The 26,882-nt window shown below is 45.9% G+C and overlaps 1 long non-coding RNA gene and 1 pseudogene across 1 annotated transcript; both read left to right on the top strand.

The window, feature by feature from the left end:
- The window catches only part of LOC144109824 (uncharacterized), a 48,909-nt pseudogene extending 26,367 nt beyond the window's left edge, over positions 1-22,542 (top strand).
- A 1,791-nt stretch (positions 22,543-24,333) lies between these two features.
- Positions 24,334-25,381, top strand: LOC144110482 (uncharacterized). The gene is made up of 3 exons (XR_013309851.1): positions 24,334-24,390; positions 24,474-24,664; positions 25,292-25,381. It is a non-coding gene; the product is annotated as an uncharacterized LOC144110482 (long non-coding RNA).
- Positions 25,382-26,882: the final 1,501 nt, after the last annotated feature.

Below are 26,882 nucleotides of genomic sequence, written 5' to 3'. Positions count from 1 at the left end.
ACGCAGAAGCGGGTTGAGCCATCCGTTTTATGGACGAGAACGACAGGAGATGACCAGGAGATTGTAGACGGTCGAATGATGTGGTGAGAAAGCATGTCTGCTACATGGTCCTAAATGATCTTGCGCTCAGATGCGGAAACGCGATACCGACGGCGCCGTACAATAGCTGAGCCCTGTGCCATGGGACGTTACAGAAGTCTGCCCTAAAGCCGACGTGCACGCATCAAATGAGTTCAGGTGGATCATCATCATCATCAGCCCTACTACACCCACTGCAGGGCAAAGGCCTCTCCCATGTCCCATAAGGACTTCTAGTAAGGTTGCTGACTGCTCAGACGCAAGGTCAGAGCTTATAGCGGCCGCGAGCGCACAGGAAAAACATGGAGTGGGAGTATCAGCTGGTAGCTAGCACAGCACATGAAATCGGGTCGGTGTCGAGAGGGGCAGGATCCCCCTCAAAGAGGAAACCAATAGTAGCGCCTTTCGGCAGTAACATGGACTGGCTGGAAGTGTTCAGCGCCGTGACGACTGCGCAACTACGGAGGAAACATGTGAGGCAAAAGGCAAGAGCGATGCCTTGGGAGGTCCATGGCCTGCGTGGCGCAGTCATCACCGTCGAAAGAGTAGTCTAAAGTGGGAATGATGAGTTGTTCACGGCCAGGGGTAGAACCAAGTCGACGGCAGCGACCACACACGGTTGCGAACGGTCAGACGAGGATGCAAAGTCGGGATCTGCTATGTGGATGAGGCGGTCGTTGCAAGAGATGAGGGCAGAAGCCGACGACAAAATGTCCCAGCCCAGTATTATCGGAAGAACGCAGGATGGGAGGACAACAAATTCAATATGATAGCGCTGGTAATCCATGAAAACACGCGGAGTGCATTGGCCAGCGGGGTGAATAAGCGTTCCCTTGGCTCCACAAAGAAGCGAACCGGGTTATGAAGTTGTGACTTCGCGCAGGAGGGAGCACAGGCCAAGGTGAATGACCGAGAAAACGGCGCACATGTGAGGTTGAGGTGTTGAATGCTACAGGTGGGGTTAGCCTTGCTTTATCTGCCGGCAATTGCTCCACCACAGCGTCCCTTCGATATTAACAATGCCGCATCTACCCCGCTAAGCGCACAGTCTCTTATAATAGCACACATTCTCTCCCGCAGTCACCATCTATGCACACAATCAATCCACACAGTTCACATCACAGTCCACTCCAGAAGTCACCATCTATGCACATATTCGGTCACAGTAGAACATAGGCCATTGTAGTGCCACATTCCATGCACACATTCACTCACAGTATAAAGTAGTCCACTCCGGAAGACACCATCTACGCACACATTCAATCAAAGTAGGCCATAGTCCGTTCCTGCTGTCACCATTTAAAAACAAAATCCCTGTTCTGCAGAAATGTTAAAAGAATGCGTGCAGCTTCCCTTCTGCACGTCTGGTTTCCACTCGGGTAGACATTGTCCTGCACTGTGCTGTGACGGGTTCCTGTCATCTTGAAGGAAGCGAACATCACATGCCTTTCCGCGTTGTACTCTGGGCAGTACATAATATAATGTTCGATATCCCCGCACACACCACGTAAAGAGCAGGGCGGAGACGATGCTATGCCGGTCTTATGCATCCATGCAGGAGTGAGAGCAGAGGCCGTCCGAATTCGATGTAGAAGGGTCGCCTGAGATCTTCTCTGTCCCTTGGTCACACATGGCTTGTAGGACGCACTCCACAGGGTACTGAAGTGATTGAGCACCGTTTTCCTGCAGACTTTCCCCATCTTGAGGTACTTTTTTGATGGAATCCTTGAGAGAGCTTTATGGACGAGACTGTCTGCCACCTCATTACCGTTGACTCCTATGTGAGAGGGCACCCACTGGAAATGTAGAGTAAAGCCTCTGCTGTGCAGATTCTGCACCAAGCGCAGAGAGCTTAGAGACAAGGCGTCAGTAGGGAATCCGCACTCTAACCTCTGAAGGGCAGATTTTGAATCAGGATGACCACAGGTTGAGCCGGACAAGACCCTAACTTCCATAAAGCCGCCTCAATAGCAACACTTTCAGCCGTTGTGGAGGATACGACAGCAGTACAGCGTACGGACCACTTACAGTCCACTTACAGGCGCACGTGTGATGAGAGCTTGAGTCCACACCCCTTCAACACACGTTGGTAAAATATTCGAAGGGCGGTCAGGGGGAATTTTACAGTTCGCAAGGCAAGCAGCTTTCCCTCCAAAAACTGCTTCGTTTAGTTTTCCGGGCGAGGGGCGAACGGCTGCGAGGCGGGACGAAGAGTTGCTGAGCGGCGAAAAGGTGAAGGGGAACGGCGGCGAGTAGAACGGGAGGGCCGCGTTACGTCCTGGAAGTATGGAGGTGAGGGAGAGCGACGGGAAAATTCGGAGAGCAGCGTGGTAGAAGTATCAGGCGCAAACGTGCACGTTCGAAGGAAGCATAACCGCGTCGTTCATCTTGCTGTCGCCGGCGACAGACGTGGGGAATATGACCGCGGATTCCGCATTAGTAAAACAGACAAGGCGGGAAGTACGCCAGGTGTTGCTGGGGGACACAGAGCCACGGCAGCCACGTGACCACTGGCAGACATTGGACTGGACGGAGGGGCCGGGGCGGGTGGCCTCGAGGCAATACGTGCATAGGTGGGCGAGCGAGGTGTGTAAGGCGTGGCGGCCGGGGCCACGGAGCAGGTGAAAGCGGCCACCTCATCGTTGATGACGCTACGCAAGTAAGGGGTAGCAAGCGCGATATTAAATTAAAGGTGGGAGGGGCGGGAGTGGTGGTCTGCCCGTAGAGTTCCTCGCCTATCACCTAGGGCACGGATGACGGAACGCAGGTCAGCGTAGGAGAGCCAGAATTAAGCTAGGAAGACGCTGGGCGGGGGAAATCCGGAGGGCATGTGGGGGTGGTGCGGTGGCAAAGATCTCACATTCTTGCTCTTTACGTCCACTGCACCAACAACAGTGGTAAATACGCAAGCCCGATACCATGACTGTTTGGAATTTTGTGTTTTTTCTACATTGAGCAGAATGTGACACAATTAAAGGATATGATGTCGCTTGAGAGCAAAACGAGTATTAAATTTGTTGGTCTTGACTACTGTCGAGCGACACACAGTATTAGGTTATATGTACTTATTAAGAATACGCTTACTCACAAATCTTACGTGCAAAAAGTGCATGCCTGCTTCGGCGCAGTTGTTTGACACAAGTTTCTTAAATTATTATCTTGAATTATTACGGCAATTGCATCCTTCGCCTATAACTTTCACAATATAGTTTTTTTGCTGCGTTCATTTGTGAAGCCATGTGGTCCTCAAGAATGGTCACCATTTCATTGACATTTTACCTTTCTTTTTGGCATGTTCTCCATGAATTTTGCATGACTATTTTTGGAAAGATAAAGGGAAGAATGGGGCACAGCATCAACAAGGACCTCAGGAGAGCACACATGCACAAGCGCCAAATTTCAACTTTATTGTTTGGCTACCATTATGCCGAAGTCATACAAGGCAACACATTCCACACAAACACATACACGCTCAAGCGTGTGTGTCCTCTCCTGATGTCCTCGTGAATTGATGCTACACCATTCTTCCCTTTAGCATGTCTGATCAACTTGCCTAATCCGATACGCTTCTTAACTTATTTTCTACTATATTGTACCACCCTTAACTGGTTACTGAACAGACATACAACTTTGTGTTTAGTAGTGTAAAGCCTGGATTTACTGCTGGATAGTAGGTAGATGTGAATGTACAGCTGAGTACCATTCCACCAAATAACATATACTCTGTATGTAGGTCTCTAATTACTATCTTAACCTGTTTCAACCATCAAGAACTAAATTAAAAACATCACCTAAATAATGCTGCCACCCCATGGAGGTGTATGATTTTAACCTTCTGCATGCGATGTCTTCGGCATATTTCACTTGAATTCTCCGATAGTTTATTGCTTGTTTCTTGCATGTCACATCAATCTGTGGTATAAAGACTCACTTTCCTCAAAAAAAAAAGAAAGTGAGGGGCATTGCCAATCAGCACGTTTATTTGTGAGCAGATGAAAGAAAAGAGTAAAACAAGGGCCCGATAGTTTGATAGAACTGTCCGGATTGTAGTATTCATTACTATATATATATATATATATATATATATATATATATATATATATATATATATATATATATATATATATATATATATATATATATATATATATATATATATATATATATATATATATATATATATATATGGCGTTCGGCTGCTGACCCGAAAGACGCGGGTTCGATTCCGGCCGCGGCGGTTGTCAAGCCTTCGCGCACTTTTGCGTGCGCTCCCAGACGCCCAGAGCGTCTGGAGATAGCGGTCTCGGTCACAAAAGAGATGCCCTCGACTCAGCGTGGCAAGCTCAGCCGGAGACCAGCTACCAAGGGACAAGGGGGGGTTGGTCGTTTAGTGCCCAGCTTTCGCCGGTCGCAAGCCAGAGAATGGGCCGGAGGCAAAGGTTCGCAAAACAAAACAAAGTTTATACAGCTAAGAGACGATACAGACGATTTCACAATCACTCGTACGAGCACATACAAAGTGATTTACAAATACAGTGCAACTCATGCAAAGTAACAATCGAGAGAGATTACAATTCAACAAAAGCTTTGCACCTAAAGTGCACTAACGCAGAGAGAAACAAACAAATAAAACACAATTTGTTCACCGGGCACTGCGACAGTCCGACGACCTGAGGAGCACGCAGGCTGGCGCACGTTGCCTCGATGGTCCGAGCTGGGCGAGTGGTGTTCTGCCGGTAGTCGAGCGGGCGCGCTTCACGGAAGTTTAAACGGCGGCTCGGGCAAACAGGCAACGATTGAAGCCCCTCATTTAAAGGCGCAGACCGCGTCTGTGTGTTCTTCGCGCCAAGGCAGGCGCGCACATACACGCAGTATCAACTGCACAAACTCCTCTCGCCGGGTGCGCGACCCCATTGGTCGGGTGCGGAACCCGCCTTCCAGAAATTTATGGTTCCTTCTCGTATGCGAAGATGCCGACGCTCGAGTGAAGGGGAGAAGGTATCACTTAAGCGCGGTCAAGGACGTGCCCTCTCCGACGACGATTAATAGAAACCACTCAGACATTCTAGAGAAATCTGTGCCGCGCCGGCGAGCTGAGTTGAAGCAGTACACGCAAAGCTACACACTCTCCGGGGGCCCTTCCCCGCTGTTTTTGTTTTATTTTACCGCGCGCGAGCGCGATTGCTTAGGCGCAGCACCTGTTTTTTTTTTCGAAAATGCGCCGAATTTTGTGACACTGCCCCTTCCTTTAAGAATATTGTGCAACAATATTCACAAGACACAAAATTCGTGCGCACATATTTGCTTGGGCTCACTCACTCAATGGCGAATCCTAAAATTCGCACTTAATACAATGATGTCTGCACGCACATAACACTTGAACACTGTGAAGATTCACTTCAACTTCTGGAACAATACAGCATACTTATTTGCCAAGTGCAAAAAGTAGTATGACGGAATGCATGACTCGAAGCAGCTTTTTAACTTGACAAGCGTTTTGATCTGCACCCTGTTTTCGCCAAGCCGCTTCTGTGCACCTGTGCACCTTAAATGTATCGATTGTCCATTCTTTTGTAGCTGGAAGGTGTATGAAGCTCTTGCAGTTTTTTGTGAGGAACAGGGGCATGCAGGTATTGTAACAGCCAAAAATTTCACTCCATCTCCTGTGCTACCCTAAAACAGATATCCTAGCACCGTTCCTGCGTTAAGACCAGTAGTACTGACTCATCAATGTGAGTTTTCTGCTGAGCATGAAGTGTTGTGATAGTGCAGTAACCTAGTGACTTCTGCTACGGCATCTTGTAGGTAAGTTTTGAGGCATTTACTCCACAAATAACTTGTTTTCTGGCAGTTCGCTGTAATAAATTGTTGTAAACTGAAGGATTCAAAGATGTGATTGTTAGAGGTGCAAACACAGCTTATTTGCTGTGTTCGCACATTCACATTGCTTGCGTAACACTGCTGTTTTAATAATGTGAAGCCTTGCAACCGTACTCCCTACCGTGCTACTTTGAGAACATTAAGATTGTAACATCGTTTGCCACACCCTAAGGCCCTTGAGGTGCATTTCCTCACACCTTTAGTTAAACATAAGCACTGACCAGTTCACTGTGCCATATGCTTCTGGTCGCTTTTGTTTGCAGGCCACAGTCTGCATCAAGCCTTGATGAAGCAAATTGCGAGCATGGTGGTTCGCCAATTGGAACACCACCACCATTTGTGCACGAAAGGTTTGTAGTCATGTTAAATCTTTTCTGTACCGTGCATTTCTTGTGCAGGACAACCCAGTGAAAAAGAAACTATTGGATTACAATTGGAAATTACCAATTGGAAATTTCCAAATGTGTTTCGACACCATTGGAAAATACCAATTCGACTATTCCAATTGGCCGAAACCAATTCAACTATTCCGATACGCCGAAATTAATTGAACTATTCCGATTGGCCGAAACCAACTGGAATATTCCAATTGGCCGAAGCCAATTGTACTATTCCATTTGGGCGAAACCGATTGGACTATTCTAATTGGTAGACACCAACTGATCCACTCTATGGCCGATTCTCACAGGGCTGCTCTGATTGTCGGGCACCAGATGGCTATTAAACAGTCAGGAGGCAAGCAGTCTATTACCAGTAGCACTTTATTATAGGTATCTGCATGAAAATACTTTCCCTGCAATAATGCCCCATCTGCATGTAGGTATAAGAATGAATAAATATAGTCCTGAAACAAATGTTGTTGCAGCTCCTAGCTAGAAGGCACCATTTCTTTTGCGAGCTCCCTGCAATCAAATAGAAGCACGCCACGGATTGCATTACTGCAGAGAATCAACAGACCGAAAAGCAAAAACCAAGGAATAAGATTTAATGTGTGAACAAACTAAAATGAAATCCTTTAAGCTGTACACTTAGATGCTCTTTGTGGAATCAAGTTATGGATGAGCATTCAATGCAGTAACTGTGTGATTTTTGATGCAAGCAGTCGCAACGGAAGCAATAATTTGTGCGTGTTGAAAACTGCAACATGGGAATGCTTGTTTTTGTTCAGTTGTTGGCGATCCATAAAACATGACAGGACCTTGTTATGTTTTATTTCGTAATTATGCGATGCGTTCAAATTAATAGCAAAATGCAATATACTTATTTTTAGGAGTCATGTCCTGCGCTAGAAATACAGCACATTTATGAATGTATTCTCCAGAAGATTTGTATTATCCAGATCATCGACACTGAAAAAGTGCATAAGCCACAGCCATCCTCCACGTGCAGAAAAAAGTTTCAATCATTTTATCTATTTCCATTATCAAACTACGTTCGTTCATTAATTGTTTTGCACACAAAGATGTGACCACGTGCTCTGCTTCCAAACATATATCGCGGACGTAGGCTCTATTACAGCTTCACAATTAACGCTCAACATTTTCATCAGGCACACACATATCACACAAAGTTAACAGTGAAAAGTGCAGTTAATTACCTCCAAGCATGAGAATGCGGGCCGGATAAAAGTCTGCTTCTGATTCGGCATTTGTCCACTTTACCTGATGATAGATTTGTGAATCAGTCGGGCATTTTCAGGTGGCAATTCCTTCAGATCCGTGACGGGAACCACCGCACAGCTTATATTGTCATTATACCTGACGTATGCAAAATCAGGCGCACTCGAAGATATCGCGCACATACGTATCCTAGTACTACACGTAGAGCACTGTACTGCAGCGCAAGAACCATGACCACGCTGACTGCGTGCGATGACACACAGTTGTGGTGATACGAAACTGAGGAATCATTTTATTTTCCAAGAGTAAAATTTTTTAAAGTGATTATCAGCAACAAAATTTTTTAATACATTTTTAATTTTAAGTACGGCAATTTTGTTTATAAATGGTTAATATTTGACAATTTTGTGCAATACTCTGCATTATGTGAAATTGTGGATAACTTCGCTGACCGGCTGACTGGATCAACTTGAGCTGCAATATGGCAATCTATGGAATGAGGCTATGGCGGAGCTGCCAGTTTCTTAAATATTGACTGTTTGTATATTTGTAACAACAGGTGAAAATGCTTGTCTCACCAGTGCCGAGTTCATTCAGAATGTAAACTCAATATGATGCAAATCTTTGTACTGTTTGTTTGTTCTTTCTTGAAAGCTGCTGGCACACAAATCTCAATTGATCGCACCGAGGTGGGGCCTTTCCTGCTTTGTTCCAGACTCTTATGGTAACTTTGCGTGCCGCATCTCAGAATTTCGCTATCAGCTTTAAATTGAGCACGGTCGAGAATAGTGGGCATTCTGTTCGACAACCGCCGAGCATACTTGTTGCTTTCGTCGCCGCCAAGTCATTCAGTACATTGTGGCGCAAGTCAGCCGAAAGAGTTTCGTTCGGAAGCTATTCTCGCTATCTTTCTGACCACTGGACTGCCATCACCACAACGTGACATCTGTCGGACCAGTCCATTTGGGAGCAGGGAACCAATTGGGTAGTCGAGTCGGAACAAGGAAAAACAATTGGTCTGATCAGTTGGATTCATCAGTCCAACTGGCTGACCATTCGGCTCCAAATGGGCCGAATTGACTGGCTAGTTGGCTCCCAATGGGTCCAATGGACTGACCATTTTGGTCCAATGGGTACAATTGGTTGACCAGTTGATTTCAATGGGTCCAATCGGAAACTTCAATTGGACCTAATGGTTTCTTTTGACTGCGGAGGTAAAGCTACAGCTTTCTTGCAAATCAGTAAAATGGGTACCATATGCGAAATTGAATCCCCATGCTTATTGAACTTCACATTACCTTTATACACACACCAGGCTACGCCTGCGCCCAGCAGCACCACTGCTACTGGTAATCCTGCGCCAAGTGCCTCTGCTATGCCTGACACTGCCCCAGAACCTGTCGCTAGCTTCCAACACCTAGTTCTAGGATCCAGCAGCACAATTCATGGGCCATCAAAATTTGATATGTATTCGTATGGTGCCCATATCTTCATTGAGTAATAACTTTTTTTACAGTAGATTCCCTAGGACCTTCAACATCACTACACACCATACAAAGACTTCAAGGAGAGCTTACAGGCCTTTATTTGCAGCCTAAAAATTTTGCTTGGACTGTATTTTGGGAAAACAGCATCAGGAAATTCAGAAGTGGTCAGCTTAATACATTCACTGCATCGTGGGTCACTGGTCGGTCATGTCATGCTTTTTACACTGTCCAGTCCTGATTACTGGGTTCCACAAAGAATGCGTGAGAAAGATGTTATACTGAGGTTCTCATCCTTAGACTTCACAATAAGCACAGATAAATGACTTGAACTGCTGGTGATCCATCACGCAGTGAATCTGTTAAGGTGACCTATTTTTTGGTTCCTTTTAAAGTTTTAGGTTCATATTGTTGAACAATGTTCCCCAGCCATTGGATGCTTCTGGAGCTTGAGTGTATGTCTGAATGACTACAGCTTGCCTCTTTTTGTAATAACTTTTTCAACACATGTTCAATTGATCAGGAGTACAGGCCATGTTCCTGGTTACTATGAAATGGAAGGGCGATCGATGCAAAAAATGTATGTATTTTTATCTCTTATATGGCTTAGTAAAGTTTAACAAGCTTTTACGCAGGTACAGTCAAGCTGCATTTACAGGTACTTATACAAGGCCAGAGACATATGTAAGATGACAATGCATATTGTACCAGCCAAGTTTATTTAATGTTGTCTACTCATGAACAGGAATGCAAGTCGGTTGCCAGAGCCATTCTTCATGTCGGGCCCATGTGGCACAAATATGTAAACAGAGTAAGTTCTGTTTCGATAATTCCATTTCATATCCGCATTCTGTGACCCTTCCTGTCCTGAAAAATGGGGGTTCATGAGCCAGACACTGCAGCAGCAGCCCTTGCACACAGCGCAATGTTTCACTTCCATATTTTGGCATCCTTTTTATTCACTAGCAAGATTTTCATACCTGCTTCCTAAATCAACTTGGCGGCTTGCAGACTATATTCTTGTTTATTCTAATTTTCAGGGAAAGGCCCACACCACTTACACAGCTGGAGGCAGTTAGGCCACCTATGACGCCCACTTTGAATCGGCCCACGTCAACTCGAGCAAGGAAAGACATGCCTATGAATTCTTCCTAGTTCACACAAACTTTACAGTGTAGCAACTCACTTCCATACATGATGTAATGCTGAACATCCATGAAATGCCAGCATGCTCGTAGGATATTCATTTGAAGGTCTTATCATCATCTGTTTTGGAGGGAATGCAGGGCCTTAAGTGCAGAGTACTGCAAGTGGTTAGCGAATGTACTTAATGCCAAAGTAATGTAGTGTGATGTGCAGAAGGCAATTGACCTTGCACTTTTTTCTTCATGGAGGTGCTACTGCTCTTGACAGCCCAGGTGAAAATTTTCAACTAGGACCATTTGGTCCGAGTTTAACTGGTTTGAGGAACAATTCTCCACTTCAACTGGTCCCAGTTGAACTGGAAACTTGTTCCTTAAACCAATTGGCTACTGGTTCCAGTCCAACTGGAAACTTGTTACTTAAACCAGTTGGCAACTGGTCCCAGTAGAACTTGGAATTCATTGTTGAAACCAGTCACTGGTGGCTCTTCAGGAAGCTTGTCATGTACGTACAGGCAGTGTAGTTCATTAAAGCCAGACAGCAATGTCGCAGTTGAAAATTCATGCCTGATGTGCCCAGCATTGAATGGGCTACACTGCCTGCATGTTTGCAAAGCTTGTCCCTTAAGGTTCAAGTGATGAAAGCACAGTAGTAAAAAGATCTGTCTGAACTTTAGATTTATTTTCTCTATAATGCCTTTAAAGTTTTGCACATGCAAGACGCCTCTCAGCTTTTATTGAGTCGTGAATCTTCTCGGTCAGGATTGCAGTCAGGTCCTGCATTGCTGGGGAGATGTCAATCTACATGGTGCAACGTTTCCCAGTGGGACAAGGCTGCTGCAACAAAATAGCGAAATATCACACACTTGATAATGTACTCATTAAAGTAGGCTTACCTGTAATGACCAACATTCACTGAGGCAATAGGTCAGGGAATTGCTGCAAAACAGAACATAACATACATAGTTCATTTTTATACGTGGCAAGAGAATAGCACACAGCAACCACTACAAATAAGCCCAGTAATTTACTGACACAAGTCTATGAGCCGTCAAGGGACGCTCTTGCGGCACTAAAAAACAGTTGAGCTGTGTGGAGTTTGCTTCCACACGGACTTTGGCACACCATACGAAAGCGTGCCCACTTCTCGGTCGCAGATCTCGGTTGCATACATCACCAGCCTTTGTTTCATTTCACAGCGATCGAGTTTGGCAACACAGCCAAGCTAGTGAGCATGAATATATTACATGCCTCTAACTGTGCTAGAATTTTTACATTACGAACGCAAAATATAGCATAAAGTTCACTTCAATGAGCGAACTGAGTACGCTCCTGGAGGGGCACGATTCCAGCCGGTGAAAATGACTGTGTCCTAATTCGTACAGCAGGGTCCACTTCGCCGAGTAGTAAAACAAGTGAACTGTCTTCCTTCTGCCCCGGCAAGAAAAGAACTGTTGAAAAATCTCTCCAAGAATAGTTAGCAAAAAGTTAATTCCATGTCGGGGGTCTTCGAACACAACGTTCCCATAGAACGCGATAAGAAATCGCACATGCTGTCCTCGCAACCATTGCTGCCATGGCTACCCTAGCTCATGCGGAGCGTGCGAATCTGACGCTTGTTTTGTATCGTCCTCTCAATATACTTAGTACTCTGCTTGCTGTTTCACAAAAAATAAGTTAATAATTTTTAAATTGTAAAATATTACCTTTATCACAGCTGTAACGGCAGTGCACAGTTTATGCTATTATTGAAAATATACGTTACGAACTCCAACGCGATGGCGGCATAGAGAATGACACCGCGCTATCTGCACCTCCGGTCCACGCACGGCAATAGTCACGGCGTTGAAGGCGTGTAACAGTAGTTGCAGTCACAGAAAAGTGCATTTCGGTGGTTGTAGAATTAGAATTAAATAAACATAATGTTACCCTGCCCGAAACGCCTATGTCATAATGGGCTAGAGGGTGGGCTTAATGAAAAAAAATTAGCTGTAATAATAACACGGGCACATGATATGTTCCCACTGCAGCGCAACCCATGCAAACACGCAATGCTGAGTTGGAAATTGTGTCATTCGCCAGAAGAGCATCTACGGGCATATTTGCCTGCAGTGCACACAGTGCGATCGGGTTTATGTTGGCCAATTAGCAAGCTAATTTCATAGTATGTACACTTAATTCGGCGCCTAATGACTACACGGTGTGCTGAGCCGCAGCAGCAATTATCTGCTTCTCGATGTCCCTCCATGCAGTAAAAAATACTTCCCATTTGGTTTTCACCCACGACCAGTTCTGCCCAGTTGGCCCTCATTTGGGAATTTTTGCTGCCCAGTTGACCCAGAAGTGAAACCGCTTACTTCCCAGTTGGTGGCGAACTGGAACGATTTACCTCCCACTTGGCCCTAACTGGGACTAGTCGTGTTCCAACTGGGTTTCAGTGGTACCAGTTGGCGTCCAATTGGAACGATTCGAATCCCAACTGGAACCAGTTACTCCCAGTTAAATTTCCACTTGAAGATTTTCACCTTGGTTAACCTGCACTGGCATCGCACAGCACACGGGCGTCTTAGCCTTTTGCCTCCATCAAAATGCATAACTCTACCGCAGCGGCTGCGTTTTGATAGAGGCAAAACGCTAAGGCACGTTAAAGATCCCCAGGTGGTTGAAATTATTTCGGAGCCCTCCACTACGGCACCTCTTTCTTCCTTTTTTCATTCACTTCCTGCTTTATTCCTTCCCTTATAGATCAGGTGTGCGGCGATGTATAAGACAGACGCTGTGGCATTTCCTTTCCCCCAAAACCAATTATTATTATTATTATTATTGCTGTAAGCCCGCACACATGTTGGGCTTATCGAAACTAAGTGAACTTGCTCTGCCGATTAGATTTATCGGGTGACCATTGACATAAAAATATTGTAATTTAAAACAGTTTAATTGTGATGGTAAAGGTTTCAAAAAGAATTTGAACAAAACATTTTCTCCTGTGCATTTAGAAATTCACCAGTGTGCTTGAGCTCTAATACTTTTGCTGCTTTTTTCAAAAATGTTGCAAGTTAACCAGTGTTTACTGTATCATAGTTGAGGAGTTTTTGTCAGTTGTAACTGTGTGTTGTAATTTTGAGATTTGTATATAAATCGGAACAATTTAATTTTCATCCTTGCAAAGTACACAAATGAATTAACCCTAAAGAGCTGAAGGTATTGACAGCTTTGTCGGGCAACTGCCTGTGCATGATGACAGTGGAAACACGTAGACATATAAACTTGCGTCGCGTGGCATAGAAGGTCATTTAGATACCTATGGTTTTAGTTTTGAGGAGTACGTATTATTTCTTAATTTGCAGAGAAGTGGTTTAAAAATACTTTTGTTGCAGCGGCTTCTTTCTAGTCAGCTTGTGGCAGGCGGCGATGCTAATTCGCTCCCGTTTTCAGTCATAAGTTCCTTCACATAATGAATGTGTCTGGATTCAAAAAGGTTAACGCCTTTTTTTTTTAGTTTCCATATCGAAAGAAGCCTGTGAGTCCATTGACCGGCTGAAACCCTGCTGCCTCTACAAACACTCTAGATGTGGCGGAGGCGATCGGGGGTTTCATGTGCGCCGTCGTCTGCTATGGTACCCGGTTTGTTTTCGTTCGCTTATCATGTCGTTTGAGAAATTTTCATGTAGAGCTGTCTAGGCTGTCCAGTTTGAACGACTGCATCAGTGAGAAAATATAGCACTCACTATATTTGCCTTCAGAATGACATTCCACACTTTGTCAGTCGTCTTCAAAGCACTTGCCAACTGTAAACGAATTGCTGCCACCACAAGTAGACTGTGAAACTGAAAAAATTGGTCAGAAGTTTCGTTACGCGTGTGTCGCACTAACACTTGGTGCTCCCAGCCGAATGTGACACGCGCCCCCGTATCGCGGTGCTTTAAACATACATCGCCTTTGAAATGAAGTTTCACACTTTCACAATTTTTTAAGGTATACTCAGCATTTCTTTACGAAGAGACAACATCTTCAGTACACTGTGATATCATAAAACTGGTTACAAAAATTTTTTTTGCATGTATTCCTATAGGATGCTGTTATGATCTGGATGCACTCCAGCTTAAGTGGATTAATGCGCGAACTCCCTCGACCAGGGTGACCACGGCGGCGGTGGCGACAGAGGCAGCATCAAGTGGCTTGACCGCACTCAGGTCGCCGAAGATAGTGATGCTGTTGAAAGGTTGTGCTGGGGATTGTAGTTGAAACACGGCCGCAACCTCGGCAAAGGTCCCATGTTTCGGACAGCAGGCCGGGCAGTACAAAGGGGTTCATTTACCTGCTGGCAATCGACGTGCCATTCCCTCCCGACAGAGGCACTGACCAGAATGGATTGGTGACGTCGACGCGACAGTGTTCAAGGATTCCCCTTTCCATCGACCGAGCTGTGAGAGAGTATCAGCACCGCCTCCTGCCGTGGGCGTTACCACATTGGGCCTCTTCGATTATCCGTTTTTGGCTACCTGCTGGCTGACTGTGGGTTGCGAGAATGCGGAGCCAGGCGCTGGATTTTCTCGGACTGTCCTTCGCACTTCCGGTGGCTGCCCAGAACGTGTTCGTTTTTCTTTTTTTATTTTTGTGGCAGTGTACCTACTGGCTGGATGAGCGATTTCGGGCTACCACCGGGCAGCCAGACCGGCCTGGACCATTTTGTGCTCGCAGTGCTCGGGTAACCAGCAGACGACGGAGATATGACATGGTAGCTGGATGTGGTTGTGGCCATTTTTATACATACTAGAAGGACCACGGCTCTTCGTGCGATGTTTTACGTGATGCAGGCGCTTGTTTCGACTATACAATGGTTGATATCGCCTGTGCCGCCAGCAGCGGCTCCCTTTAGTGGTAGTTCTAGCTTGTCATTTATTGGTTTTGCATATATGTGTGCGATCTATGTTCAATCGTCTCATCACCTCGGAAGCACAACTTTTTGCTTCATATTACGATCACATAGATACACACAAAATATTTCTGCTGTTACTTTTGTGCGCTCAGCTGATATTGCGATGGTGTTCGAGGCTTTTCACGAGGGGGCTGCAGATTGCTGCTCCAGTAAGCGGGCATATATGCATGTGCTGAACGTGTTCAGCGAATTGTAGCATTGATATGGCAGCGTGTGGTATTCGCTGCGTTCTGCACAGTGGAAAGGTAGATATGCTTCAAGAAATGCTTAATTGATTGAAACATGTCCTTTATTAAAAGCCCGCATGAGCACATTGCTCGAGGCATCTATGTGGGCATATATGTGGCCACACGGTTTTCACATTACGGCAGCCGAGGTGCACTTATTCTGTCAACGTCAATTGTCGTACAGCTTGATGCTCGGGCCTTCTGCCACAAATGCTTAAAAGAATTAAAAGCGAAAGCCACCTGCCCTGCTGCGGCGACACTGCAGAAGTTCTTGCACGGCAAGTGAAACTCTCAGCGAGCCATAGAGTAGCATGCTCTGCTCGCCGGTCAAAATTCCAGAATTGAAATGAATGCATACAAGCATTTCTTTCATGCTCCCCAGGTGTTGGGGACGTGCAGCCGGGGTGCGGAACAAATAATTTTCGCAGGGTGTCTGGAGCTCGCAGGTGTCAACGCGCAATTAAGGCCTTCGGTATTTGTCTTGTCGCGGCTGCTGAAGCCTGTCTGCTACCGTGCAGGGTGCGGCACGTGAACAGACTACCTCTTCCAAGAACTCCTGTGCTGGAGCCTCGCTTTGAAGCATGCACTTGTACATAGGTTTAGCTGCGCATTGTGAGAGCGTCCACTGACGAGCGCTAGTACAGGTAAGCAATGACCCAGTGTGGCGTAGTTTCTTGCGTCGGCACTACGAGGTTACTTTGATCTTTAAATTTGCCAGCTTTGTTATATGGCTTTGCAAATAAGGTTGCCTGCAGTATTTGTTAGTTTCTAGTGCCTGCTTACACGGAAGCACTACCAAAGCCTCCCTTGGACATTGTAGCTAAGGCAGCTCGTGAGAGCTCCTAGAGATTTGCAGTATGTTGCTCCTTCTGCACTGTACATCTGCTCGCTTGAACGGACGTCGTAGGCATTCTCATTTGCTCTTACTTGCATGTTATCTATATAGTCATGTAGAGCTTTCCTTGTCTTTTTCATAATGCCGTCTCCGTTCTTCCTCGTCCCTTCCCGGCCCGGCCTCGCTATCGCACTCTCAACAGCACCGTTCCCCTTGGGATGCAAAACTGAAAAACTGGCCGCTGGTGACGCTGAACAAAGCGTGGACGTTGGACACACCTGGCAGGTGCAGGGTGCCTATAAGCGAGTGGCAAGTCATTGATATGCTGTTGGAGCATTAAAAAGGGTAGCACGGCACCCTGTGTTGCAGCGGACAGGACACTGGAAGGAGGTTAATTAGGATTGATATGGCTGGATATATACCTTAGACTGCTTTTCACATCTAACATGTCTTGGTCCAAGCACATCAATCTAGCTTGCAGTAAAGCACTTCGGAGAGTGTGGTATCTACGGCGTACATTACACACAGCACCATTTGATACAAAATTTAGCATACAAAACTAATCCGACTGCCTATCGATTACAGCTCTGTTTGGAATCTATGTCAACAACTGTGGTGCGAGAAAATTGAATCTGCCCATAAGAACGAAATTCGTTTTATCTACCGTTTCTACAACAAAATTTTCACCCCTCTCTAATCTCGGTGCACTACCTCCAACCCCGCTTTCAAGGCGCAGGTACTCCAAGTGCCTCAGGCATATATAGATGTTTATTAACTCTCTGCACCTCATGGCAGTGAGAACCCATGTTAATTTTTCTGCATTATAAACTAGGTGCCATCATAGTTTAAATATTTCTCCACTTTACGCATGCACTGATACATGTATATACAGCTTCTTCCCACATACTGTCGAAAGCTGCAGCTGCCTACCGTGTGAAATTAACTCCCTTGCACATCCATATTCTTTGGCTGCCATTGAATGTCATTAACACCTATGCTTTTTTCGTGTTATATTGCATCTTGTATATATGTGCACATGCATGAATCAACATATATACGCCACTGCTTACCTTGTATCTGATATCCCCAATCCTTCAAGAGCCCTTTTGGAGCTGCACTATGTATGAATAAATAAATACGAATAAGTTGGCAATAAAACTGCCTACATTCATGGCTTCTGCACAGAATTTCTCAATGACAAAGTAGTGAGTAGGAGTGTTTCTTCTTAAGAAGGCTAATCATGCCCTAAAGAAGACAGCATAGCACCCAGTGTAACAGCCTGGATGTTTGAAAGAGTGGAATTATGATTAGTATGGTCATATATGACGAAGTCTGAAGTGAATCTCTGCCCACATTCATAACCACTGCACAGAATTTCTGTTAAGAAAAAGCAATCTGTCAAAGCATTTCTTTTTACTTGAGAACGCTAATCGCACACTAAAAAAACAGTACGACACCTTGTGAAACAGTGGATGGGACGCTTGGAAGAGATGAATTGTGACAGGTATGTTTGGATAACACTAAGCCCGCAGTGCATCTGGTCACATTCATGACTGCTGGACAGAATTTCTATGTGAAGTCTGTTGAAATGTTTCCTTAAGAAAGCTGATCACATGACTTTATTATGAGGTCAAAAGTCTTGATCCCTCCTAATTGTTCAACACAGTAGAATTTAAGATAGCTAAATTAATGGCGGTATTGGTCAGTGGAGTAATACGGCACCCTATAACTATTTTTTTATAAGTTGTATCCTGCTACAGTGCACATAAATTGCACAGGCCTTTCGAAGAAGTGTTTCATCTCCGTTAAAGGGACCCAGAAAGGGGGTCTCATTAAAGGTGCAATATGTCTGGGATGTTAAAACATGACTGTTCATAATTATCCCCCCGCAAGAATTATGTTAATGAGTTTTGTGGAAGCTGAATTATATCAGACAAAATTTGAACTTCAGCGTCTTCGTGCCCTACCCTCTCCTCTCGCACGCCAACATGGTGGCGCTCCTCCGCCGGCCCCACTCACTCGACACCTCCCCTACCTCCGCCGGCTGTGGAGCGCGCAGAGTGGCCGCGGTAGCACGGGACTTCTGAAAGAATTTGGCGCTGTGAACCAGTGACTACCCCCAGCCGCTGACATCGTTTGCAAGACGTGACGTCATCTGCCAGGTTTTCGCGCAAAAGCCCGGCACCGTGCATCGCTGCAAGGTGCGAAAGCAGAAATTTTTAAAAAAATCTTGTAAATTTTAACCTCGCTTTTGACGTCTCATACCCGGCATGAACGCTCGGTGGCCTGTAGTCTACATACTGCAAACATTTTAAAGCCAAGCTCGAACACCCCTTCGTGTGGCCCTTTAACAATTTTTGTTTTGCTTTAACGCCAGAAAACTCTGTATTAAGTGATTATACAGTTGCCTTCATTTGGTCATGTCTTCAGTGTTTTGTAGCCCATGCTGTTGAGTAGCTGTCTAAAACTGCTCTTCAGGATAGAAATTAATTGCATCAAAGTGTGCCATAAAGCTTCATTTTATATGTTCAAGCAGCTTTGAGGGGATGCTTGTTGGAGATATTGGATAATAATTAAAAGAGCTTGAGCCATTACTTTATTCGAAGATTGGTATTCTTGCTTTTTTCTTATGAGTCATGTGAGGCACGAAAGAATTGTGATAAAACCGTTGCTTTCTCGTTTTATTTCTCTATAATGCTAAACCCAGGCTGCCTGAAGTGACGGCATGACAACAAATCCATAAACAGTGATTATATTGCAGTTCTGTCAAGCCTCACATGAACTACATGCACATGTTGATATCAGTCATCGTTCAGCTGTTGAAACTGAAGAAGCATGACCGAACTTGGCTATAAATTATTTACCGGCCATATGCAAATACGGCGTGGTGATTCATGCATAGTAGTCTCTTCTACATCATTGTAGAGAAGAAAATGTGCCTTCAAAATTATGTGTTTATACTTCTTTAACAGAATACTGTGGTTTGCAGCCTTGCAGTTCTTATTCTAATCAACTTTTTTGCTCCGTTTCATTTTGCAGGCATCGAAATGGATATTGGCAACCAATCAGTACACAAGCTGCCCAAAAGACCATCTAAAACCAATGCTTCCAGCATATTGAAGGCTGAACTGTTTGATGTTCATAGTGTAAAATAGCATAGCCAGTGACCTCAGACTGTGGTGTCGTTGCACAAAATGGGACGTCTTATACCCTGCCTTGTTAACGCCTGGAACACTGTCTAATGGTTGCACCAACCAGCCATGGTGTCTCAGTGGTTATAGGGTGCTTGGCTGCTGACTCAAAAGACAGGTTCAATCCCAGCTGCTGTGGTCGAATTTTGATGGAGGCAAAATGCTATGGGTCATGTAATGTGTGATGTCAGTACATGTTCAAGACACCCAGGTGGTTGAAATTACCTTGAGCCCTCCACTATTGCATCTCTGGTAGCCTGAGTGGCTGTGGGATGTTAAACCTTATAAATCAAACAACCATTATTGCAACGTGAACAATGGATATTGTGAAACATTCTATAAGTGGAATTATGCATGATTTCTGAGGAAACCTTGTGATCCAGTAGACTGCAGCACTAGTTGCAGACACAAGCTAGAGCATGCACAGCAAAAAAAAACTGCAGTATAAAAAGTGCATGTGTTTGTGTTGCTGTGCCTTTTGTGCATCATACTCTGTTGCTTTCTGTGCTGTAGTCTCGCCAGTTTAGCACTATAGTTTCTATTGTGGATCTGCCATCCTTTTGAGCTTCCATGTCTCATTATTTCCTGGCTTATTGTTTTCTCTATGCTTCTGCACAGCATTAGTTATACCTTTTTGTGTGCTGTCAGATGATGTGGAGTGATTTTAGTCACTTCTGTTTTATCTTATGTCTACAAGAAATTCTAGTTCTTTTGATCCTATTTGCTGTTGGGAAATATCTATCTAGTCTGGTTCATTCTGATTTGCTATTAATGATTCATGCTTATCTTCAGTGCTATGTATTTTATTGGTGACTATGCTGACAGAATTGGTTTTGTCCTGGTGGTTTTCAGTGTGATCATTTCCATTCTGCATTTATTTCGTCAGACCACCAGGCCTCATTGTGCTAGATTTATGAGAGGAGTGTTGCCTGCATAATATTTTACTTTGCTTTAATAGACAGATTGAATACACTCATTGCCGGTGTACTGTGTCACTAATGAAAGCTTACAGACAGTACGTTATTCATGAAAAACTCTTGGCAAGGCTTGGAAGATCTCCATGAAGCCATACATTATACGAGCACTTTGGCAAAGTTGCTCCAACTCTTAAGCTGGCTATAGAGTATGCTCATTGCTCTGAGTAATTGTTTGAAAGTTAAAACATTCTCCTTCCAGCTCCATGAAAATTTATAAATACTTGGAAATTTTGTTTAGAAACATCTTTTTTTTTTAATGCTCAACCCATTGACCTTGAAATAAACTTGTTAGGTTAAATGCATAGTATTGCCACCACGAAATTAGTTATAACACGCATGGTCTCGTATTTCTCTGAAAACACCCCGCCTTTCTTGGTGCAGGCCTGGTCACAGCTGATCTCAAGCTCGGAGTGCTGTCTGGGGATAACATGAGCCAGCAGCTGCACCGGTCCCCGCACTGCAATCAGAGCTTCACGAATAAAAACCACCTAGAGCAGCACATTCTCACTGAAACGGATCACCATCCCTATAAGTGTAACCATTGCGGGAGCAGCTTTGCTCAAAAGGTCACCCTGTTGCACCACTTTCGTACCCACACGGGTGAGCGTCCATACAAGTGTGACCACTGTGACAGCAGGTTTTCTGTAAAGGGCCAGCTGAATAGACACCTTCGCATCCACACGGGTGAGCGACCATACAAGTGTGACCACTGTGACAGCAGCTTTGGTCTCAAGAGCACCCTGGTGCGCCACCTTCGCACCCACACGGGTGAGCGTCCATACAAGTGTGACCACTGTGACAGCAGGTTTTCTGAAAAGGGCCACCTGAACCGACACCTTCGCATCCACACGGGTGAACAACCATACAAGTGTGACCACTGTAACAGCAGCTTTGCTCTCAAGAGCACCCTGGTGCGCCACCTTCGCACCCACACGGGTGAGCGTCCATACAAGTGTGACCACTGTGACAGCAGGTTTTCTGAAAAGGGCCACCTGAACCGACACCTTTTCATCCACACGGGTGAGCGACCATACAAGTGTGACCACTGTGATAGCAGCTTTTCTCAAAAGTCCCACCTGGATCAATACCTTCGTACCCACACTGGTGAGCGTCCATAGAAGTGTTACCAATGTGATGGCAGCTTTGCTCAAAAGGACACTGGTGAAACATTTTCGCACCCACACGGGTGAGAAACCATTCCAGTGCCAGCTCTGCCCCATGGCCTTTACACACAGTACAACCCCTGCTATGCATGTGCAAGCCCATAAGAGTGAAAGACCTTATCAGTGTCAGTTCTGCAGAATGATATTTAAAGAAAGACAGTTTAAAATGCCATGAGTGTGAAAAAGGGCATCATCCTATGTTGACTGAGGAAAGGAAGAGGTAGCCTGACTGAGGAAAAGACTAGCTGACATCATACGAGCGGGTGAGCACGTATAACAAGTGGGACGATACCACCAAGTTGAACAATGTCATCTTTTATTTGACTGGCGTTGCCAACCTGTGGTTTCGAAACCACGAAGCAGACTTCTCCACGTGGACTGCTTTTAAGGCAAACCTCACCGAAGTGTTCGGACGTCCTGCTGTGCGCAAGCTACGCGCCGAACACCGCTTGCGCGAGCGCTCTCAGCAGTCGAGTGAGACGTTCACCAGCTACATTGAAGACGTGGTCAACCTGTGTTCGCGCGTCAACGCCCAGATGTCCGAGGCGGACAAGATCAAGCATATTCTGAAAGGCATCGAGGATGACTCCTTTCAGATGCTGCTGTCGCGAGATCTCCGCACCGTTGCCGAAGTCGTCAGTCTCTGCCAGAGCTACGACGAGCTGCGCAAGCAGAGGCTCATCACTCGCCAGCACGCAGCAGCGCCTGTCGAGTCGCTTGCCGGCCTGTCGGCTTCACCCGACCACTCGCAACTGTTGGCGCTCATCAAAGATTTTGTGCGTGAGGAAGTTGCACGTCAGCTGTTGCTTCTGCCATCCCCCTCCGTGCAATCTCCATTCCTGGCGCCCGACCTTCGCACTGCCATCAGCGAACAAGTGGCTGATGCGCTTCCACCGGTCCCTCCCCCCGCACCTGTCGCTGCACCCCTGACCTACGCTGCCGCCGTCGCACTGCCGCCTAACTACCGCCCAACCTACGCTCCACCTCAAGCATCTGTGCCCAGGTGAAAATTTTTAACTGGTTTCCAACTGGTCCCAGTCCATCTGGTTTAAGGAACAGATTTCCAGTTGCAACTGGGACCAGTTGCATCTGGGACCAGTTGCAATCCCAGATGCAACTGGAACCCATTTCAATCCCAGATGCATCTAGGACCCGTTGCAATCCCAGATGCGGCGGGAGCCTAATGCAGACCATTCACAGACGTCTCCACGGGAGCGTCGGGACGTCCAAGCACTCTAGCTAGCTCAAATACATTTGAGTAAGCGAGTGTACGTACATGGTCGTCACGGGAGTTCAAAACAATGAAGATAAGGTTTGAGTGCGTCAATGCTTATTGCCCTTTGCACCTTCACTGAATCTTGAATATTCTCGCTGAGCCCGTTCATCATGTTTAAGACAGCTGCGGTGGCATTAATACTCTTCTGCCGAGCCCAACAGGTCGGGGTTGCTGCAAAACAGAACATAATAGTTCATTTTTATAGGTGACAAACAAGAGAATCGCACACAGCAAGTACAAATAAAATTTACGCTCTTTACCCACGCAAGTCTATGAGGCGTCCAGGGGTGCTCTCTGCAGCATTAAGACGCAATCGTGCTGAGCGGAGTTCGCTTCCACACGCACTTCGGCACACGATCCGAACGCATGCCCACTTCTCGTATAGTAGAGATCAGTTGCATACATCACTAGCCTTTGTTTCAATGAGCAGCGAGTTTGGAAAAACAGCCAAACGAGTGAGCGTAAAAATATAACGTGCCACTAAATGCGTTAGAATTTTTTCATTACGAACGCAAAAATAGCATAAAATACACATAAATGAGCGAACTGAGTACTGTGGGGTTTGAATGGGGAGATAAGTACGTTCTCCCCACTCAATCGCGGCTGACGCGGTTCAAAGCCGCCCGGACCCCACCCCGTGATCGCGTACGCTACCGAGTGCTCACCGACCACGGCGGGCCTTGCTCTGGGGGAACAAAGGAACGACACATTGGCTGACACAAACAGGCATTTATTGCTACAGAAACAATAACGCCAGCTAGCAACAAGGTACGCTAATGAATCGAGGTCGTCCGACTCACCAGCAAGGTTCCGAGCGAATGTTCGCCCGCGCTAAGGCAAGGGATATAAACTCCGCAGGCCGGACGGGACGAGTACGGGAGCCTGTCTCCCCGTCGCGAAGAGCGGAGCCGCGAGCGACGCGTCCGCTCGCGGCGATTATCCCAGTCGAAGAGAAGCGTTTGCGGGTCGGTAGGCTGGAAACGCCGATTGGTCGGTGGGATGCGTGTCAGCGTGACGTTTTTTCGCTTCGCCCTCGTTCTCAACCGGATGTGGGGTCGCCGCGCCTCTCTCTCGGCCTGTGCCTAGAGTGCCTAGGGAATCGCTAGGGCCGGCTGGCCGGCCGCCGGGCGTGCGTGGTCTGCGGGCATTCTCTTCGTGAGCGTAGGGGGCGGCGCGCGCGTTTCGGAAGCTGTCCAGGTATGGCTTTTTTTTTGCGTGGTGCGCTCGTCGGCGCAGCCAGCTGAAATTTCTGTACAGTTCTTGCTTCCACGACATTGCGACGACCCCCAAAAGGCGCTGACCAGCGAGAAATCGCCAGCGACATAAAGGTACGCATTTTATCTCAAATTTCGCTTCATGAAGTGCTGTACCGCTTACTTACATGCCTTGCGCATTCCAGGACATCGTTTTCCTGCTGCAGGAGCACGTGGCTAGTGTCGTGCTGGTGTTCAAACTTTTGCAACTCCATTACGACAACCCACATAAGGTGCGGTTTGAGGACCGCCGGCGCCGCCATCTGAACGGCCGTCTGACAGCCACGATGAAGCGCTTGTCGCGCGTGCACGTTCTCAATCACGAGGTAAGGGTTGAAAAACGTTTTCGCAAGTTTTCTCGTGCAGAACTCGCCAAATTGCGGCGCTTGTAACGTAACTTTTTTTGAAGCATCGTTTCCTGGATGCTTCTGGCGAGCCGATGCTGTCCTTATTTGCCGCGGACCGATACCACGTGGCGAGACGCCAGGGCATCGACCCCAGTGCGCCTTTGTTCCTTTGCAGTGGCAAGTCCAGGTTAAAAGTGGCCACGATAATTCTGCCACTACAATCTGCCCTTTAGGATCGCTATCAGCTGCAACGGTAAGTCCAGAAGTTCCGACTCGCGCATTGTGGAAATCGCGCCTTGCCTAAGTGTCCAGCATTCACCCAGTGCAGTGCAGCTTTGTTTAATTCCTTAGAGACTTCTCGCGCTGTGTCGAAATTGACGGCAGCCGTGAAAATTTACATATTAGACCTCGCTACGGCTTTATCCCAGCGCAGCGCGCCTTTGTTTCTTTGCGTCGGCAAGCGTTAGAAGCGCGCGCCGTCTCGCGCTTTGTCCAAGTCGGCTCTAAAACTCGCGCTAGGCCTCGTTGCCTGGTTGACAAAGTGCACGGCTTTGTTCCTTTCAATGGCAAGCCTCTGTCACTACAGTCGGCGGCCTTAGTTTTTATGATCGCTGTCAGCTTCAACAGCAAGTCCAAGAAAAGTTATGACGATCGCGCGGTTTGGAAATCGGCGGTAGACAAAAAAAAACTCGTGCTTGTAGCTGCAGACTTACCCAGCTCCAGTGCGCCTTTGTTTATTTCCGTAGCGACTACCCGCGCTTTGTAGAAATCGACGCCAGCCGTGAAAATTTACATATTAGACCTCGCTACAGAATTAGCGCAGAGCGCCTTCGTTTCTTTGCGTGTTAACTTGTTTGCTCGTTACTTTTGTTCTTTTCAGTCGTTTCCTGAATCTGTCCAAAGAGCCGGGCTAGGTGGATGATTGTTCGCCGTCAGTGGAACCACATGGCGATCGCACTGCATACAGCACGACTTTGGCCCATGTGTTTTTTAAATAAAAACATCAGATGTCGAAGGTCGTGCCCGAGGATTGCTTCGACAGCTGGGGCAAAACCATGGGGACCGCACACGCTGTGTCGTCGCTGCTAAGTGAAGAGGCACAAAACGGCTGTCAACCTTAATAAAGGCCCTTCTCGGGGCCGCCTCAGTGTTTCCTGGCAGATCACACGCTTTCCACCCTGTGCACGTGTTCTCCTCATTTCCAATTAAATAGGTCCTTCAAACCCTGCAGAAGGCTTGAATTAGGAACTGCTAATATCAATATGGTACTTGAGAAACAATAGCGGCTACAATAACAAAGATGAAGAGGGGCTGGAGTTACACGCAAATAAAAAAGGTTGGAGGTACCCAGATAAGCTGAAATGGTTTTGGGCGGGAGTCCTAGTTATTCTATATAAGACTCAAATAATGCATATTCAGCGTTTATCAAGGTTTTTGTACAAATATATAAAGAACATTAAGCAGTCTAAACGAATAAGAGAACCATGGATCACGCCAGAGCTCAGAAGAATGATAAAGAGCAAAAAAGTACCATGCCTTTTTAAATAATCGCTCTCTAGAATCTCTTATTTAAAAAAAAACAAGAAATAGTCTAAATGCTAAGCTTAAGCGTGCTAAGATCGTGTATCATCAAAAACTGATCTCTAATGATAGAATGAAAAATTCAGACACTGTGTGGAAAGTTGTAGATAACTTGTTACGTCGCAATACGAAAAATGCGCCAGCTCAACGAATAATCTATAAGGGCTCGGAATTATCCGGTCAGGCTCTTGCTGGCCATTTCAACAGCAATTTTTTAACTACCCATTTACCTATGATGCATCTACCTGAAGTTCCTTCATCTTGTAGCCCTTTCGAAAGCCTTTTCCTTGAGTCCACCAATGAGACCTTTATGAATTTGAATAATAGCAAAGCCTTAGATGTTGGCAATATTCAGATAAAACCAGTCAAATATGTACTATCATATATTGCACCTGTGCTTGCATACATCTTCAATTTGTTAATCGAAACGGGAGTTTACCCGGAAGAAATGAAGAAAGCAAGAGTGACAGTTGTGTTTAAAGGGGGAGATAAAGATGTAGTGTCCAATTATAGACCAATATCTGTGATTCTAGTCTTTTCAAAGGGCTTGGAAAAAGTAATCTTTTCCCGGGTAGTGAACTTTTTTAATGCAAAACAAATCCTGTCTGATGCTCGATTAGGCTTCCGAAGGGGAAAGTCGACGGAAACGGCTTTGTTATCAGTTAAGGAATGTATCCTGCAAAACACTGAAGCAGGTATTCTCACTGTCGGACTCTTCATTGATTTTAGTAAGGCTTTCGATTCCCTAAACCATCAAATTTTAACTCATAAACTTTCTCAAAACGGAGTTCGTGGAACACCTTTAGATCTCATGAAATCATACCTGCAAAATCGAAAACAATCTGTCTATATCCACAACCATCAGTCTTCTTTTCTGGCGGTACGAAATG

Source organism: Amblyomma americanum, chromosome 11 (genome assembly GCF_052857255.1).
Source record: "Amblyomma americanum isolate KBUSLIRL-KWMA chromosome 11, ASM5285725v1, whole genome shotgun sequence".
Lineage (NCBI taxonomy): Eukaryota > Metazoa > Arthropoda > Arachnida > Ixodida > Ixodidae > Amblyomma > Amblyomma americanum.
The sequence above is the reverse complement of the archived record's forward strand: the minus strand, read 5'-3'. Positions and strand labels throughout refer to the sequence as shown.